Here is an 18,924-nt window from a genome sequence, read left to right as displayed (position 1 = left end):
ATGGAAAATAAGAGGATTGAAGATCAGCAGGAAAAAGAGAGAGTATTTGAGATTGAAAAATGTGGAGAATGGGGAAATTAGTTTACAAGGAGAGATTGAAAAAAAAAAAAAGTTGAAAATTTCAGGTATTTAGGATCAACAGTTGCAGAGGATGGTGATCTTGGGGAGGAAATAAACCACAGAATATAAGCAGGATGGAAGAATTGGAAAAAAAGTGTGTAGAGTACTAAACAACAGGAAAATAGGGGTTAAGTTGAAAGGTAAAATACACAGAACAATTGTGAGACTGGCAATGATGTAGGGAGCAGAGACGTGGGCAATAAAGAAGACAGAAGAGAAGAAGCTGGATGTGGCAGAGATGAGAATGTTGAGATGGATGTGTGGGGTGACAAGAAGAGATAAGATACGGAGTGAGGTAATTAGGGGTACCACGGGAGTTGGAGAACTATCAGATAAGATCCAAGAAAGTAGACTGAGGAGGTATGGTCATGTCATGCGAAGAGATGAACAGTAGATCGGGAGGAGTGTGATGGAAATGGAGGTACAGGGAAGGAGAAGGAGAGGGAGACCAAAGCGAAGGTGGATGGACTGTAACAAGGATGACCTTCGATCAAAGGGATTAACTGGTGATGAAGTGTGGGATAGAGGTAGATGGAGAACGCTGGCCAGAAACATCGACCCCGCATAAAAGTGGGAAAAGATGCAGACAAAGAAGAAGAAGAAATGATCACTACGAATGAAGTGAATACAGGAACCTCTATTCATATAATCCTTGGCCAATCATAGTGCACTCGCTGCTATATCGAGTGGGAATCTAGATGTAATCGAATGGTAATCGAGCAACATTCTGAAGCCCTGGCAATGAATCTCATGGGTATCTGCCCTAGTCACGATTATTTGCATGGTTAATCCCATGCTGAACGCAGTAATCTGCGACTACTGTTCGATTCACCCTCCAACAGCCACCCAGGTATAAGAATAAGCAAGTGGGAATCTAGCAGTAAGCATACAACAGGTTGTTCCGACATAAAACAGCAGAACAATCGCTAGACTTTTCGCTATTTCTTAGATTCTTTAACATCGATGAGAGTTGCAGAAGTTAGTTGCATATTGGTGACCAAAGCCTAACAGAGCAGCATTAGTCTTAAAGGCTTAAAATTTTTGAGAAATGAAGTTATGGCAAGAGGTATAACGTTTTTCTGGATAGAACTACAGGTAAATTTTTATAAGAAAACAATATGATTTTTTGCATTAAAAAAGAAAAAAGAAAACGATGTAACTATAGGTGTTTTGAATGTTTATGATGATTTAAACCAGCAGCAAATGACCGCGTTTGAGCTATTGGACTCCAAACTCCAGCCCCTAAAAAATCACTATTTCATACAAAAACACCTATTATTTGGAGAACACAAGAAAAAAAGAATGTTTAAGGGTCCCCCACCTCTGGAAATGGCATTCTGAATGTTCATGATGGTTTAAACCAGCGGCAAATTACCGTTTTTGAGTTAATGGACTCCAAACTCCTGCCTCCAAAAAACCACTATTTCACACAAAAACACCCATTATATGGAAAACACAAGAAAAAGGGCATGTTTATGGCCACCCCCCTCCCCCCACCGCCAGGATATGGCGTATTCATAGCTGTTCGCCGCTATGGGAATCAATTCTCCACCCACCCTGAAAAACACTAAGTTCACATAGTAGGCTAGGGTTGCAATCGTCAGAAAATAGAGTAAAAATCGTCACCAGTCAAATTTTTCACGGGAAGTTTAACAAATGAAATAAGGGATTCATTTTGTAAATGCTTGTCCCAACAAACTACATACTAGAACAGGGTCACGATCGTAAGAAAATAGAGTGAAAAATGTCGGTGCTACTATAGCGTGAGGTCTACCACACTATAGCGTGAGGTCTACCTCCCGTTAGCACTATAGCGTGAGGTCTACCGCTGAATTATTCGTCCCTCATAGATAAGACACATTTCATACATTTGTTTAAGCAATAAACACTCAATTTAAACATATTTTAGAAATGTCTTAAAATGATAATTGGAATTTTAATTACAATGAAAAAAAAAAAATAATAAAGGTAGAAATAAACATGTTATATATTTCATATTTATTCTAGCTATACAAAACAATAAACACTTAATTTAAACATATCTTAGAAATGACTTAAATAGATCATTGGATTTCTAATAACATTAAAAAAGAATAAAGGTAAAAATAAACATGTGATCGGTCTACTGCTAAATTATTCGTCCCTCATAGATAAAACATATTTCATACATTTGTTTAAGCAATAAACACTTCATTTAAACATATCTTAGAAATGACTTAAATAGATAATTGGATTTCTAATTACATTAAAAAAGGAATAAAGGTAAAAATAAACATGTTATCATATATTTCCATACATTTATCCTAGCGGTACACACTTCGTATATCTTCTAAGAAAGACAAATAGATCATTGGAATTTTTTCTCATCACCTTCCAGCAAAAATAAAGATGAGACTGGAACAGCTGACGACCAACACCTCGCATTAATCTCTTCAGAATCATCGTTTTAGCGTCCAACCACGATCGCTCAATTGCCTGTGTGTGTGCTCCTGTCGCTGGATCCCCATAATATTGCTGGTGGTTCACTGTAGAATGCGGGTACCCCATGACATTTAGGTTGCGGAAGGTCCAAGCTTGTCGCGTGGTAGACCTCACCCTCCGCCTGGGTAGGCGACATATGGCGGTAGACCTCACGCTATAGTAGCACCAAAATGTCACCAATCGTCTTTTTCACGGGAAGTTTAAAAGAATGATATAATGAATTCACTAAATTTGTAAATGCTTGTCCCAACAATCTACATACTAGGACCACTCAGCGCATGAATGTTGGAAACATGCGAGAAAAATGGACAACAACTAATTCAAACTTCCCCCCTAACCTAACCTACAAGCCATGTCCTTACCTTCCTAATGACCTAACAGGGGGCTAACGTCCCCCTGCGACCCCCCAAACACTGTCGCTATCATACAAACACCACAAACCCACCTAACCTAACCTACTAATTCACAGGTCACAACCACTAGCCGGGGGCAAGCCCCCGGACCCCCTTCCGAGGTCTCTCTCCAACACAAAATAAAGCAATGGGCAGCACTCTAAATTATAACTTAACCACATTGTAATAATAAAAAAGGGTAAATTTTCATAAAATGGGCAGCACTATAAATTATATCTTAACCACATTGTAATAATGAAAAGGTTACTCAGGATTACCGTAATATTCGTAGTCGCTAAAGTTCCGTAGGTCTAAAAACCTTAATGTCCTTTTTCTTGCTTGCTTGATAGATTGCCAAGCCTTGTGCTGGACACGGGCTATTGTGTTGGGAGCCCGTAGGATTAACGTCCTCAATGCATCAAGCTGATCTATATGAGTAATAAACTCAACCACACCGTGCAAAGAAGAACTATAGGGAACTCGTCTGTCCATTATGGCAGTTAGCGTTGGAAAGGCCGAACTCGTTCAGGTCAATCTCCGGTTGCGGAGGAGGGGATTAAAAATTTTTAAATCACGCAGCCAACAAAAGTAGGCCTATAAGCGCACGGAAATGAAAGGTTAGTTCAGGTGCACTGTTTGACACTAGCTTAATCTAACGAAACATCTTAACTAGATGTTGGCCAACCTAACCTTTGGTTGTATATATAACAAATTAGTGTTCGGAATAATTTAAGGACGTGTCCCAACGAACTACAATCGTAACTAGGGGTTAAGAATGTAGTTGGTTGGGATTAGAGAAAACATAAGTACGGACATCAATAAATGTTCAAGCTTGCGCCACCAGCTGATAGGCGAATGGAGCACCGCCCAACGGGTGTTAGTATGGTCAGACAGGATGCAATGCTTGGGGGAAATTTTAGGATCGAGTAACTTGGCCGTAGCTTCAGCGAACGACGAATAATAACGACCTTTCCCCTAACTAACAATTCATAATAATTATTACAGTAGTATCAAATGCCACTGTAAAGGACGTGTCACAACCAACTACAAACTCAACTAGTTCAGTTTTATTTTACAACAATGTTACCCACATGACTTTAACCATATATTAATTAATCATTACTAGTTCATTAGTTCCAAACTTTCCTGATAGATAGAGCTCGTGTCGTTCCAGGCTAGGAAGCGTTAATTTTTATAATGTAATGTTGTCCCACCAATATACATTCTTACCCCGACCTACAGCTGGTATATGTTTGCTGCATATAAATTATCCGGAGATATGCTTGAAGTAATAATTGTTAAAGCATAATAGACAAGATGTTGTATTATCTGAAAATGTCAAACAATAAACTTTGCAGCCATAATTCATTTAAACAGCAAACATGTGTATAATAGTGTCAATTTCAAAAGTAACTGTTACAGTGATACCCACATTCATTATTTCATCAAGGCTAACTTGGAGACAGATCAGCATATAGATAACAGGCATACCATGGTCCTTCTGCTCAAGTATTTAAGGGACACAATCTGTTCCACTTATCTTGACATACAAAAGTCAGAGATGGTTTACTTCCTCTCTCTCCTGCAAGGTAATATCACAGACACTGTGCGCTCATCGGAAAAGTCTAGGCCTTAGAATTGTATACTGAGTCTACTCCAAGAATGGAAAAATTATGCGTTTGGACTACATACAACATATAACACCAGACTACTACAGATCACAGAGTAGATACAGTTTATGAAGAACTTGTATCCGAACACCAGGAACATCAATACAACTGAATCGTTCAAAGTTTGACACAGTATTCCAGATTATACATTATTGCCCAAGTTTTGGAAGAAGTAATACTATATTTCAGAAAGAAGGCTATCAGTTTCAATTCATTTGAAATGTTGCAAACAAAAACGACCATTTCTTATGAAATATTTTCTTTTATGAATGTGAAATTATCAAATTTTTAGAGCAAATATTTATATTCTTGAATAACTCATGGAATAACTCAAGCTAAATGTCCAAATCACATCAGTCATAAGTTTGGACATGTTGTCACAGAAACTTCAAAATTGGTTCCTTTTTTAGTGTATGAAAGTCTACGCCAATTACTACATGGCAAGGTCGAGCTATAGGTCTCCGGTCATCAACCATATGGCCACAATTTTAATCGTAAAGTAATGACAATTTGTAGGGATTTTAAACTGATGTAAAGAACTAGAAATTATTAAATTTTGGAAGGTGACGGACAAGAAAATGTCTAAACTAACCTGCCCTGACAGAGGTCTCCTCTCTACTGACTGCCCCTCTATTTGGAATACATATTATACCCCAATTGTTATTATCAACTAAAAGATAGTATATACTGTATATGATACGAGAATAAACATTATGAAATTGCTGATAGCAATTTATTCGGTATTTTGGTTATGATGATTTGTTTTTTTTCTCCCCTGGGGGAGTGGACCGATCCCGGAGGTACTGCAATACCGGGCCGATCCGCGGCAAAGGTGGAGCAAGCCCCTAGCACTTCGCCAAGACCCAAAAATCAGTTTAATATCGTAGATCCCACATGGGGATCGTATCAGATATTAAGCTGATAAGAACAGATACTACACTTTGATCTTAGCCAAAAGGCCGAGAAGCGATACTCAATAGTTCAAGTTTTCTAGACCAGGAGACAGCAACTGCTGAAAATTAGAGAACAAACGTGAGGATAAAAAGGGCATAACTGTTGAAAAGTATTATCCAATATCATCAAATCCAAACTAATATGTAGATGGAAATATCACTTTATGGTATATTCGACTTTGAAGTTCAAAATATAGGTTCCGAAATAACCTATTGCGAAAAAACTTGTTCACATTTTCACAAGTAGCTAATTGCACCTCATTCAGTCTTTTAAATCGTATATTATGCAGTTCTCAGTAGTATCTTTGATATTTACGGCGAAGAGTTCTTCAAACTAAACTAACTTCAATTCCAATCGATAACAAGAAAAGGCAGACATAATATTCTAATCATCGATGTGCATATGAAGTTGGGTAAAACTGTATTATTAGAGAGAATGAAGACAAGGTAATACCGTGATACTTTTGTGTAAAATTCCTTTTTAAAAGTATTTCATTATATCGCAAGATAATTATGGAGAATTATACTTTCATTATACCGGAATGTTCGTTTTACAAGTGATTAGAAGGTAGAATTACTTATTTCCCAGGAGCAGTTCATGATTTGGTCAGGCCGGTAATTGTAATTCATCCTTTGGATTGTTTAGAGATTTGCCAAGCTGGAAATGAGGAAAGAGACCGTGCCATCACGAAACTGTCTCAATATAAAGCAACAATTGCTATAGCAAGATCAAAATTCTGTCTATTGGGCAATGAGTTATCACCCATCTCAAAATATTACTATAAGTGTGGTATTAATATCTCTCTCTCTCTCTCTCTCTCTCTCTCTCTCTCTCTCTCTCTCTCTCTCTTAAAGAATGAATGCTTTATATTTATATCATTATTAATGAGTGAGAGATTTTTAATGAATTTTAAACTTTTTTTTAATTAACCAATATGTTTCTTAAACATTTTTATTCTTCTGACATGATTTACATTCCTTAATTGTTTAATTAAAGCATTATTATTCATTCTTTGATTGACAGTATTCAGGCAATGGAGTGTTGTGTTCAGATGATGGTGGAGAGAGCATACTTACCTGGCACAGGGGACACCATGATCACGAAGGTGGTTCCCCCAAGGCGAGGCTCACCATTGCACTCCGGTGGTGCTGACCCTTGCGATTGACCCAAATGTGGTCAACTCGGGTGCGAAATTTTTGGTAGCGAGGGACTGCGTTCGCGCTATCCCTCTAATAATGAGCATTTTAAGTAACATATAGAATACCTAGGGTTGGTGACGGAGCCCCATAGTTGGTATTTTTTATCCAAAATAAGTATCAGATAATCCCATAATTACTGATTTTCAATGGTGCAGTATCATTGACAAAACCCTTTTTTCATTAAGTATCATTTAAAGCCTTATAGACCAATACCCCTGTAAATAAAGTAAATTGCTTCCTTTTAAGTAGATATTGTAATATCTTCAATCCAGCTTGGTTATAGTTTTGAAATGATAGATATAATTATATATAATTAAGACGTATAAGAAGTAAACAAGATTTTTTATCTTTAAACACTTTTTTCTTTTGATCATTTGCCACATCCATGACTATCTAAACCACTGCCATATAAAATAGATCCAATATTACTGCTCAGGAAGTCGGGAAGTTTAAGAGTCAAAAACTTCACTCATATACAGGTCCAATATATATTGGCACTTCCTGGGTCAGTAAACCAAGCAGTTCAGCTAGTGATAGTCACCCTCCTATGAATGAATCTCCTATTACAGGTCATGGATTTTTATATCAAAATGATTTATAATCTTCCTAGGCATGAAAACATGACATCTTGACGTTACACTGCCCACTGCAACCACACTGCAAGTCCCAAGTAAAAATTAAGGTTACTGTGTTTCCTTGTAGAGAGCATAATTGCTACACAAATTGCCCGGACCTTATTTTCGGACGGGGACTCAAACTAGTCAGTCACAGGCCCCAAGGCTAGAAGACCCCACCAGTGTGGTCAGGGTCTTGCAAGATCTTGGCTCACGAGAAGCTGCTTTAGAGTATTGCTCCACCCAGAGAAATCTTACTTTTCAGTGTTTGCTAGACACATGTGCAAGAGAATCAACAGCCACACACCAAGACAAGCCCTCAGAAGGGACGTACAGTTGCTTAGCCCACAGAGCTTAACTGTAGGCAGGGAGGTGCAGTCGCTCAGCCCCAGGAGTATTACCGCTGGGAGAGCCCAAAAATCAGGACCAACAGGAGCCGAAAAAAACGTATTTAGTGGTAATAAATTAATTATAGCAGCAAGTCCCAGTAAGCAGAAGAGACTGGGAGAGGAGGGAAGAATATCGAGTAGTAGAGAAAAAGAACATTTCTAAGCATAAAGGCTTATCTTTACTCAAGGGGGGTTGATACTAGGGGAGGGAGGAGGGATTGAAAAATGTTGGAGGGAGTCTGAACAGGGGAGCAGACTTTAACAACAAGCTTGAAAATCAAGGGGATCTGCTTTTTAAGGGGCAAGGATTCGACTTGGGAGATGGGGGGGGGGAGACTGAAGGGGAAGGAAGAGGAATCTGGTTAGGATTGGGACTAGGAACAGTGACTAGGGTAGGAGCGGTGACAGACTGGGTGCAGTGACAGGAGTGGGGGTGACTGGGTGGATGGATGATGGGGAGGCCTGGAACATGGAGCCCTTTGGGGCTTTGGTGGCTGTGGCAGTGCTGCTGCTGTAGAGATAGGTGAGATGGTCTGTAGTGCTGCTAATCTTTTAAGCAGCTCTGGACACCTGTTCCAGGCATGGTGAGATCGAGCACAGTTGGGGCACTTTGGCTGGGTGTCCAATCCATTCTCGTGTGTATCAATGCATATTTGAGTTGCGTGTCAGCGGCTGCAGACTCCACAGACTGTAGGGTTTCTGCAGTCCTCCTCGTAGTGGCCAAATCGTTGGCAATTTAAACAGCCGCCCTTTGAGATACTACCGCTAGAGTGTTATGGGGTTCTTTGACAGGCCAGACAGTACTACATTGGATCTTTCTCTCTGGTTACGGTTCTTTCCCTTTGCCTTCACAGACACCGAATAGTCTGGCCTATTATTCACAAATTCTCTTCTGTCCTCATACACCTGAAAACACTGATATTATCAAACAATTCTTCTTCTCCCAAGGGGTTAACTACTGCACTGTATTTGTTCAGTGGCTACTTTCCTCTTGGTAAGGGTAGAAGAGACTCTTTAGCTATGGTAAGCAGCTCTTCTAGGAGAAGGACACTCGAAAATCAAACCATTGTTCTCTAGTCTTGAGTAGTGCCATAGCCTCTGTACCATGGTCTTCCACTATCTTGGGTTAGAGCTCTCTTGCTTGAGGGTACACTCGGGCACAGTGTTTTATCTAATTTCTCTTCCTCTTGTTTGTTAAAGTTTTCATAGTTTATATAGGAAGTATTTATTTCAATATTTTTATTGTTCTTAGAATATATTTTTCCTTGTTTCCTTTCCTCACTGGGCTATTTTCCCTGTTGGGGCCCCTGGGCTTATAGCATCCTGCTTTGCCAACTAGGGTTGTAGCTTGGCATTTAATAATAATAATGGTTCACTTTCAAAGTCCTTTATGGGGAAGGTTTCATATAATCCTAGGTCCAGTGATTGTGGGATTGGCCCAATGAAGGTAACGGTGACTCTCCTAGTGAGCTCCTTGTGGCTGCCCAGGCGGCGTTCAGCATTGGCAACATTGTTGCAGTCCGTGATGAAGGGCAGGGGAATTTTGGTGGGGAAGTTGCAGAATATTGGCTCCCTTAATTTCTTGGCTGGATCAAAATAGATCAGGGAGGCTTCCCTCTGAAGAAGGCTGGCACTGGCACTATTCTGGTCCTTTGGGGTAATAATCATATCACCCTTGTGGTTGGCTCTGGCAGCTATCTTGATTTCTGTGTTGGCAGTTGCAATAACAGCTACTGCTGCATAGGAAGGTGCACCTTCTACAGCTGGCAGTTTAAATTTTGGCAACTGGTTTGGATCAACTGCAGTTGAACTTGGCTCTGCAGCAGGCTCTACAGCAGGGGTCAGAGGCAGTGGCTTCAGCAAGCATCTGAGTCAGGCACCTTCACCAGTTCAGGTGCCTGAGTGTCGGTGTAAGTTTCAAGGTCCATGGCTGTGTCTTTATTAGGTTCTGGTGTGGTGAGCAGTAGGGGTGACAGCTGGATAGGAAGCCTGAGTTAGGATGATGGCCGGTGGCATATAAGTTTTAGACACGGGAGGTTCAGCTTTTATCTTCTTTGTAGGAGGGGGTTCAAAAGACTTGGGTGTGGAGGTCAGGAGAGGACCACTTAGAGTGCCAGGAGATGCCTTAGCTCTCCTGGCTCTTTTACCTCTATCTTCAAAAGGCTAAAAGGTCCATGTTCATTGCAGTACCTATCCACTTGGTCTAAAATGAGCTTCTAGCCGATGCAGTTGCCTGCTGGCAGATGGGATTTTTGCTTTGGAATTGACACCAATCCAAATTTAATTCCCACATGATGTTCTGACACCAATCCAAATTTAATTCCCACATGATGTTCTGTCTGTGAACGATATACCACTAACATTTCGAACAACGGCACCTTCCGTTATTGTTGTCCTTGCAAGGCTTTTGGTGCTTGTAAACGTGGTTCCACACCCAAGCACCTAGATAGTGTTCAGACATGGTGGTGAAAGCTGGCACTAATCCGACAGGGAACTGGTGCCCCCTGTGCTGGGTAAGCAGGGCAGGGAAGACTTGGTGTCCCCTGTGCAGGGTAAGCTGATTCTTGAGCCATTAGAGAAGGCCTTTCAGTGTAGGAGCTTAGCTGAGACTGCATAATCGCTAGGTTTGGTCAGTCAGTGGTATATTACCCTGAGTTTTTGCTCTGACAGGAGCCTTTTTGACAATATATATCCCAAAGAGAGGTCAAACATAATGAGTAAGAGGTACTCAAAGAAGAGTATAGCTTTAGCTCTGCCCATAGAGCAGTTCTGGTAAGCTTATCCTAAAGAGTTTTATTGGCTTCGTGGCTCAGTCATAAAAGCACCAAAAACAGGTCCTCATTTAGAACCATAAAGAAAAGTTTAGAAATAGGAAATATTGTTATAGCAGTATGTCCAGTGAGTAGGAGAGACTGGGAGATGAAATGGAAGATTTTGAGTGGTAAAGAAAGTAGAAGTTATAAAAAGAAGAATTATTTTTCTGCTCATGGAGTAGTAAGGGGTGGTATTTATGGTGGTAAGAAGGATGGGTTGGTCTGCGAGGAAAAGAGCATTTAGGAACTTGTTGGCACAAAGGTCAGAGGTGAGGTATCCGCTTTGCTTTGGGCAGCTGCTGGAGCTTTGGCAGTTGCTGAGGTGGGTTTGCTAAGGGGGAGTTCTTCAGCAACCGCCATAGCTCCAGCAGCTGCCCAAAGCAAAGAGGATACCTCGCCACCAACCTTGGTGCCAACCTACCACCATTCCTGGTCCAGTCCTCCCTGCCACACTAGTACCAGCACCTTCCCATAATTCTTCCCTGTCCAAATCAACCCCACCCCTTATCTAAACAATAGAATCTTTGTCCATTGAAGACCTGATAACACATTTCTTCTACTTTTCTCCAGGCTACTTTCCTTTTTTAAAGTTCTCCAATCCTCGTTCATTCAAATTGCCTGGCTTTTACATCCGGGCAGGAGCTCTTGTCACAAGGCACTAGCCTCTAAGAGTGCACACAGTGTGTGCTCTTAGTACAAGCAGCTGCTCCGCACCAGGAGCATAGCTGCAGGAGTTAAAATTTTTTAATAAGCATATCTGTAGAGGAACGAGACTCTTCGCATAGCAACTAAGCTGCATAGGCATAGCCATCCACGACTGGGAAAGTAGACGCAGCTGCTTAGCCCAAAGAATGTAGCTGCCAGGCCAAATAAAATCCCAGAACCAACTGAAACTGAAAAGAAAAGCTTTAGGAGTAGGTAAAAGTTTTATAGCAGCAAGTCCCAGTAATATTAGAAGACTGGGAAAGGAGAGGATGGTTTTTAGTAGGAGAGAACTGCAGTAGTTACAAGTTATAACAACTTGTCTCTGCTCAAGGAGAAGGTGAGAGCGAAGGACTAAGGAGGGATTGGAGAAGAGTCTGGACATAAAGGGGGATTTTGAGTAGAGTGTAGACTCTGGATAAGAAGCGGAGGAGGACAAATGATTTTTTCAAGGGGTAAAGAGTCAAGTTGGTGAGTGAATCAAGAGTTAAGGGAAGGGTTTATGAAGGGTAGAGAGGAAGAGGGAACTTGAGGAGGTGGTGGTACAGGAGGAACTGGATCAGGAGCAGGGACGGTGGCATGTTGCTGATTAAGTCTGCGAGAGGGGACTCTCTGCGGCTTAGGTGGCCGAGTCGGTACTGCTGTTGCTGTAGAGGTGGCTGGGTGCATAGAAGCTGCTGCTGCTGTCATGGCCAGTGGATTGATTACAACCTCACTTCTCCTCAGGAACTCTGGACACCACCTGTTCCTGGCATGATGGGAATGGGCATAGTTGGGGACTTAGGAAAGGTTTCCCTTCCTTCCTGGTGTAAATCTACTGCATACATTTCTTTGTTGGATATCGTTGACTGCAGACACCAGACAGTTGGGCTCCTGTATTCTTCTTTTTGGTGTCCAAACCGCTGACAGTTGAAGGCTAGTAATAAAATCCAGTGGCATCTTTGTTGCATAATTGTAGACCACTGTTCTTCCTCAGCCTCTTAGTAGGGTCCAGATACGTCAAGGAGGAACTCCTCTGAGGAAGGCTGGCGCTGTCCTGGTCCTTCAAGGTGATTATAAGATCACACTTGAGGTTGGTTCTGGCAGTAAGCTTGAGCGTGAGATTTGCAGGTGCCATAGCAGCTACTGCTGCATAATATGAACCCCAGTTGCTGGCAACTTGAACTTGGCAAGTTACTGATTAGGTATGGTGGGCAGTGCAGATAGGATGCTTACTTTTGGTGAGGTGACAGCCACTAGTAGGGTGGCTACTGTTGGTGAGGGAACAGCCACTGGTGGGGTGGCTGCTGCTGGTGAGGTGGCGGCGGCTGTTCGTGAATCAGCTGCTTCAAGTGAGGGCTCTTCTATGAAAGGGAGAGCTTTATTGAGAATCAGTGTCAGGCAGTTGGATCAGTTACAGCAAGGCAGGTGGTTGTCTGATGAATGAGGTGAGGTGAGGTGTTCACAGTTGAAGATGTGCACAGAGTTTTGGATCTGCGCTTCTTCTTAGCAGCAAGGGTTCCCACTGACTTAGTAGGGGAGGCAGGAACAGGGTATGGAGAGGTGGTAGGAGGAATGGGTAAGGAAGGTGATGTGACATGCATAGGAATGGGACAGAAGGGGTAGATGTAGAGGATTTCGGCCATTTAGACGTACTGTTAGGAATATTTTTTTTTCTCTTTATTTTTGTGGAAAAGTAATTCGTGGGCGAAACCACAGTCATTGCAATGACAAGATATGCTGTGGTTACTGCTATCAAAGGTGACTTTGGATCAGGGCAAGAACTTTCTCTTCCTGAAGTGGTAATCGTCACAGTCTGGAGAGGAGGCTTCTTAACAATTACTATAGTAACAGACAAGGTGGCTGTCATGAGCAAGAGTTCATCGCCATGGGAGATTCCTAAAAGATTGGTCTCTCTTTTCACAGAAAGGCACAACCTCAAGCATGCTCATCTGTAAGTCGACAGCCAAGAGGTACAGTTGAAAATTTCAGCCAGCCTGCTAGCTGAATAAAAAAAAAAACTAGCCAGTCTAAGGATGACCGTCAATGTAGGGGATGATATTGAGGTGTCCCCTTTGCTGGATAAGTGCTGACTGAGAGCGCTTTCCTGAGTGGGAGCTGAGCTCCCCAAATCCTCTTTTCTTCCCAGACTAACCCCTCCCTCTTACCACCATAAAGTCTGTCCCTCACCACCCCATGAGCTGAAATTACTTCTCTTTTTAACAGCTCCTACTTCTGCTACTCACATTCTTTTCGCTTCCTCTCTCAGTCTCTTCTACTTACTGGGACTTGTTGCTATAAAACTATCTCCTCTTATTAGCATTTTTTTAGCTTCCTCTCTCAGTCTCTTCTACTTACTGGGACTTGTTGTTATAAAACTATCTCCTCTTATTCGAACAATTCTTCAAGGTTCTAAATGGCGCCGGTTTTTGGTGCTCTTATGGCTGAACCTCAAAACAAATGAATCCTTTTACGATAAGCTTATTAAAAACCAGAAATGCTTTATAGGCAGAGCTAAAACTGTACTCTTCTTTGAGTGCCCCTTACTCATGATAATTAACATCTCTTTGGAGATATATGTTGTCAAAAAAGCCCCCATCAGGAGAAAGCTCCAGGTAATCTACCACAGACTGAACAAACCTAACGATTAAGCTCTCTACTAGGTAAACACAGTTACCTTAATTCTTACCTAGGACTTGTAGAGTGGTTGCAGTGGGCATTGTAACTTCAAGGTCTCATGTTTTTATGGCTAAGAAAAATATAAATTATTTTTATATAAAAATCAATGACCATCAATAGGAGACTCTCTCATAGATAGGAGGGTCGATGTCACTAGCTGAACAGTCTGTTTTACTACCACAGGAGGTGCCAATTTATATTGGTCATGAATAAGAGTGAAACTTCTGACTCCTATAAACATCCCAACTACCTGACCAGTAAGATTGCATCGATTCTATATGATTCTATTAGACAGTCATGGATGTGGCAAATAATTAGAAGAAAAACTTATGTATCAAGATAAAAAATCTTGTTTTCTTCTTATGCAACTCAATCACATTTAATTATATCTACCATTGAAGATTGAAGATATTACAAGACCTAGTTAATTAACATAGGTATTAGTCTTTAATATAATTCTTTAAATAATAATTAATAAAAAAAAATGGCTTGTCACTAACTTCTGTATTGAAGATCAGTAGTTATAGCAACTGTCCAATGAATCCTAGCTACATGTTAATTATATTAAGAGGGATAGCGCGAACGCAGTCCCTCGCTACCAAAAATTTCGCACCCGAGTTGACCACATTTGGGTCAATCGCAAGGGTCAGCACCACCGGAGTGCAATGGTGAGCCTCAACTTGGGGGAACCACCTTCGTGATCATGGTGTCCCCTGTGCCAGGTAAGTATGCTCTCTCCACCATCATTTGAACTCAACACTACATCGCCTGAATACAATCTACCAAATAATCATCAATAATGCTTTAATTAATCAATTAATAAATTTAATCCTTGTCAGTAGAATAAAAACGTTTTGAAAAGCATATTGGTTAATTAAGAAAATTTTAAAATACCTTAAAAGTCTCTCTTCTTAATAATGATAAAAAAATTTAAACATTCATACTTAGAGAGAGAGAGAGAGAGAGAGAGAGAGAGAGAGAGAGAGATTGATATCACAGTTTAGAATAATAATTTGAAAATAACTCACTGCACAATAGACAGAATTTTGATCTTGTCATCGCAAATGTTACTTCGTATTAAGTTTCGTGATGGCACGGTCTCTTTCCTCATTTCCAGCTCGTTAAATCTCTAAACAATCCAAAGGATGAATTACAATTACCGACCTAACGAAATCATGAACTGCTTCCGGGAAATAAGTAATTCTACCTTCTAATCACTTGCAAAACGAACATTCCGGTATATTGAAAGTATGATTCTGCATATTTATCTTTGCGATATAAGGAAATACCTTTAAAAAGAAATTTTACACAAAAGTATCCCGGTATCCCTCTAATAATACAGTTTAACCCAACTTTATATGCACATCAATCTGCAGAATATTCTGTCTGCATTATCATTATTATTATTATCATTATTATTATTATTATTGGGTAGTAGACCATCTTTCAACCATGTTTTGTTGAAAATAATGGCTGCCTCAGTTGCATTGATCTTAAACCCCATCTTCTCAATGTTTATCTTCTTTCAGAATTACTGCATATAGCCAGTAACAGCAAAAGTCATCCTTCATGGTGGGTAGTCAAATTCAGGAATGATTGGCGAATCAAGGTTTTAATGTAAAGTTTATAAGTCAGGTAAAATTTACAATTCGGGTAAAACAATACTGGCTGTATGCAGTGATCCTGAAAAGAAGATAAGAACCATTGAGAAGACGGAGTATAAGATCAATGCAAATGAGGCAGCCATTATTATTATTATTATTATTAAGCTACAACCATAGTTGGAACAGCAGAATGCTATAAGGCTAGGGGCTCCAACAGGAAAAATAGCCCAGTGAGGAATGGAAACAAGGAAACAGAATATTTTAAGAACAGTCTTCTTCATCTAGTTTATATAGGAAATATTTATTTTAAGAACAGCAACAGCTTTAAAATAAATATTTCCTATATAAACTATAAAAACTTCAACAAAAGAAGAGAAATATGATAGAATAGTGTGTTCGAGTGTACCCTCAAGCAAGAGAACTCTAACCCAAGACAATGGAAGACCATGGTACAGAGACTATGGCACAACCCAACACTAGAAAGTGTCTCTTCAACCCTTACCAAGTGGGGAAATAACCACTGAATAATTACAATGCAGTAGTTATCCCCTTGAGAGAAGATAAATTGTTTGGTAGCCTCAATGTTGTCAACTGTATAAGGACAGAGGGTAAAAGAACTGTAACCAGAGAGAAGGATCCAATGTAGTACTGTCTGGCCAGTCAAACGACCCCATAAGTTACTCTCTGGTTAGTCTGACGAACTCTTCGCCATAGATATTAAATACTGAGAACAGTATAATATACAATTTACAAGACTCTAAAAGAGGTGCAAGTAACTACCTACTTGTGAAAATGTGAACAGGTTTAGGTGCAAAAGGTTGTTTTGGAACCTATATTTTAAGCTTAAATGTGCAATATACCATAAAATAATATTTCTATCAATATATTAGTTTGGATTTGATGATATTGGATAATACCTTTCAACAGTTATGACCTTTTTATCCTCACTCTGGATCTCTAGGTTTCAGCAGTTGCTGCCTCCTGGTCTAGAGAACTTGAACTATTGAGTATCGCTTCTCGGCCTTTTGGCTAAGATCAAAGTGTAGCAGGGTTGCCATTCGTACGATAATTATAGTACATGTACGATTATTTAGGGTCCGGTACGATGTACGATACATACCTAAGGTATAAACAATGTAGGTGTGTGTGGGTTTAATTAAACAATTATACTAAAATCTTTTGAAATAAGTCAATCATGTAACACCCTAATAATTATATTGAAACTGTGTACGATAATTTTGGTTGAAAAACGACAATTTTAAGGCTCATGTACGATAATTCAGTCGAAATAATCTGGCAACCCTGAAGTGTAGTATCTGTTCTTATCAGCTTAATATCTGATACGATCCCCATGTGGGATCTACGATATTAAACTGATTTTTGGGTCTTGGCGAAGTGCTAGGGGCTTGCTCCACCTTTGCCGCGGATCGGCCCGGTATTGCAGTACCTCCGGGATCGGTCCACTCCCCCAGGGGAGAAAAAACAAACATCATAACTAAAACATTGGAATAATAATAATAATAATAATATAATAATAATAATGTTTATTGGACAAAAAATATTTACATTCAAAGATTTACAAAAAGAAAAAAAGACTCAGTCCAAGCCCATGTGGAGCAGAGCTCTTCGGGCAATAATACAACAAAATAATATCATCAATTAAGTAAAAATAAAAAATAAAGTAAATATGGATATAGATATACAAAATGTACGCATACATATACATAATCATATGTATACAAATAGATACATATAAATGAGAATCTTAGCCTAAAAACAAATGGAAATGCATATTTATATGATAAGGAAAGATGGTATATGAAAGCTAATGGTATATACATTGAAAAAATTGTAGATATAAGCAAAAAACTCAGTAAAAGAACTAGTTTTACAAATAAAAAAATATTCTAAACAATGAAACATACTTGCGTTGTGGTTAGGTAGGCAAGTATAAATATTTATTAATAAAGCTTAATACCCAGATAACAGGAGATTTGTATATGATTTCTTAAAAGACCGAACGCTAAGCAGTGCCTTTAGATAAGCGGGCAGAGTATTCCAAAGTTTAATACCTTGGTATAGATACGATTGCTCGCATCTATTAATACGTATGAAAGGGAGAGTTAAGTTTGAATTTCTTGTTCCATATGGATGAACTGATTGTTCCTGAAATATTTTTCGTCTTAAATCTGGAAATTTGTTCAAAATAAGTGTTTGGAACATCATATTCATTAAGGAGAGCTTATAATTGTCTTCCAGCTTCAATATCGAGAGAGACCGGAAAAGTGGCGTTGTATGAGCTAAGTAATCACTGGAGCTTATGATTCTTACCAGTCTTTTTTGAATTACAATTAATGGTTGCAAGACATTTCTACTACTACTCCCCCACGCCGTATTGCAGTAATTTAGGTGAGGAGATACTAACGAGTGATACAATTGTTTTATAATATATAAGGGGAAATACTCTTTTAATCTATATATGATACCCATTACTTTGGCAATTTTATTAACTGTCATATTTACATGCTCACAGAAAGTTAGTTTATTATCAAGAATTATCCCTAAAAATTTACCACTGGACTTCTGATCCAGAGTGTGATTTCCTATAGAAACCCTTATGTTATCAGGAACTCTTCGTAGAGAAAAGATTATGAACTATGTCTTTCTTTCATTTAAGGTTAAATTATTTGCTAGTAGCCAGTTTTTTACATGAGTTAAATCATTGGTTAGTGTATCACAGAGGGAGTAGATATTTTTATGTCTAAAGTGAAGCGTAGTGTCATCGGCAAAGAGTATGGAGCTTAACCTACCTACTGATCGAGGTAGATCATTGATATAGGCGAGGAAAAATAACGGTCTTAGGACTGATCCCTGGGGAACACCTATTTTGACATCCATAACCTCTGAGAGATGGCCATCGAGAGTCACAAATTGTTTACGACTCGTTAAGTAGGATTTTAGTAAGAGTAACGCATTTCCACGTATTCCATAATGTTCGAGCTTTTTAAGCAGCACATCATGAGACACTGTGTCAAAGGCTTTACTCAAATCTAAAAAGACCGCACCAAGGTATTCATTTTTATTCATCGCATTGTAGATATTTTCAAGAAGGTCATTTACAGCATCACTTGTACTAACGCCACGCAGAAAGCCATACTGACAGGAAGAAAAGATATTACATCTAGTAAAGAAAGAGTAGAGTCGATTGTACAATAATTTTTCAAAAATCTTATTCAATAAGGGAAGGCAACTTATTGGTCTATAGTTATTGACATCCGATTTATCACCAGACTTATGTAGCACAGTAACGCATGCTATTTTAAAAATG

At 39.5% G+C, this 18,924-nt stretch overlaps 1 protein-coding gene and 4 non-coding genes across 10 annotated transcripts in view; 2 read left to right on the top strand and 3 right to left on the bottom strand.

Annotated features, from left to right (window-relative positions):
* LOC137632488 (F-box/WD repeat-containing protein 2-like) overlaps nt 1-18,924 on the bottom strand; it is a 477,230-nt gene that overhangs the window by 234,905 nt on the left and 223,401 nt on the right. The window lies entirely within an intron of this gene.
* On the bottom strand, nt 5,442-5,634 carry LOC137632713 (U2 spliceosomal RNA). Its single transcript, XR_011042101.1, has one exon. It is a non-coding gene; the product is annotated as a U2 spliceosomal RNA (small nuclear RNA).
* LOC137632702 (U1 spliceosomal RNA) lies at nt 6,686-6,848 on the top strand. The gene has a single exon (XR_011042091.1). It is a non-coding gene; the product is annotated as a U1 spliceosomal RNA (small nuclear RNA).
* LOC137632705 (U1 spliceosomal RNA) lies at nt 14,560-14,722 on the bottom strand. The gene has a single exon (XR_011042094.1). It is a non-coding gene; the product is annotated as a U1 spliceosomal RNA (small nuclear RNA).
* LOC137632718 (U2 spliceosomal RNA) lies at nt 16,871-17,065 on the top strand. Its single transcript, XR_011042106.1, has one exon. It is a non-coding gene; the product is annotated as a U2 spliceosomal RNA (small nuclear RNA).

Source organism: Palaemon carinicauda, chromosome 41 (assembly GCF_036898095.1).
Source record: "Palaemon carinicauda isolate YSFRI2023 chromosome 41, ASM3689809v2, whole genome shotgun sequence".
NCBI classification, from domain to species: domain Eukaryota; kingdom Metazoa; phylum Arthropoda; class Malacostraca; order Decapoda; family Palaemonidae; genus Palaemon; species Palaemon carinicauda.
This window is presented reverse-complemented; position numbering and strand designations above follow the sequence as displayed.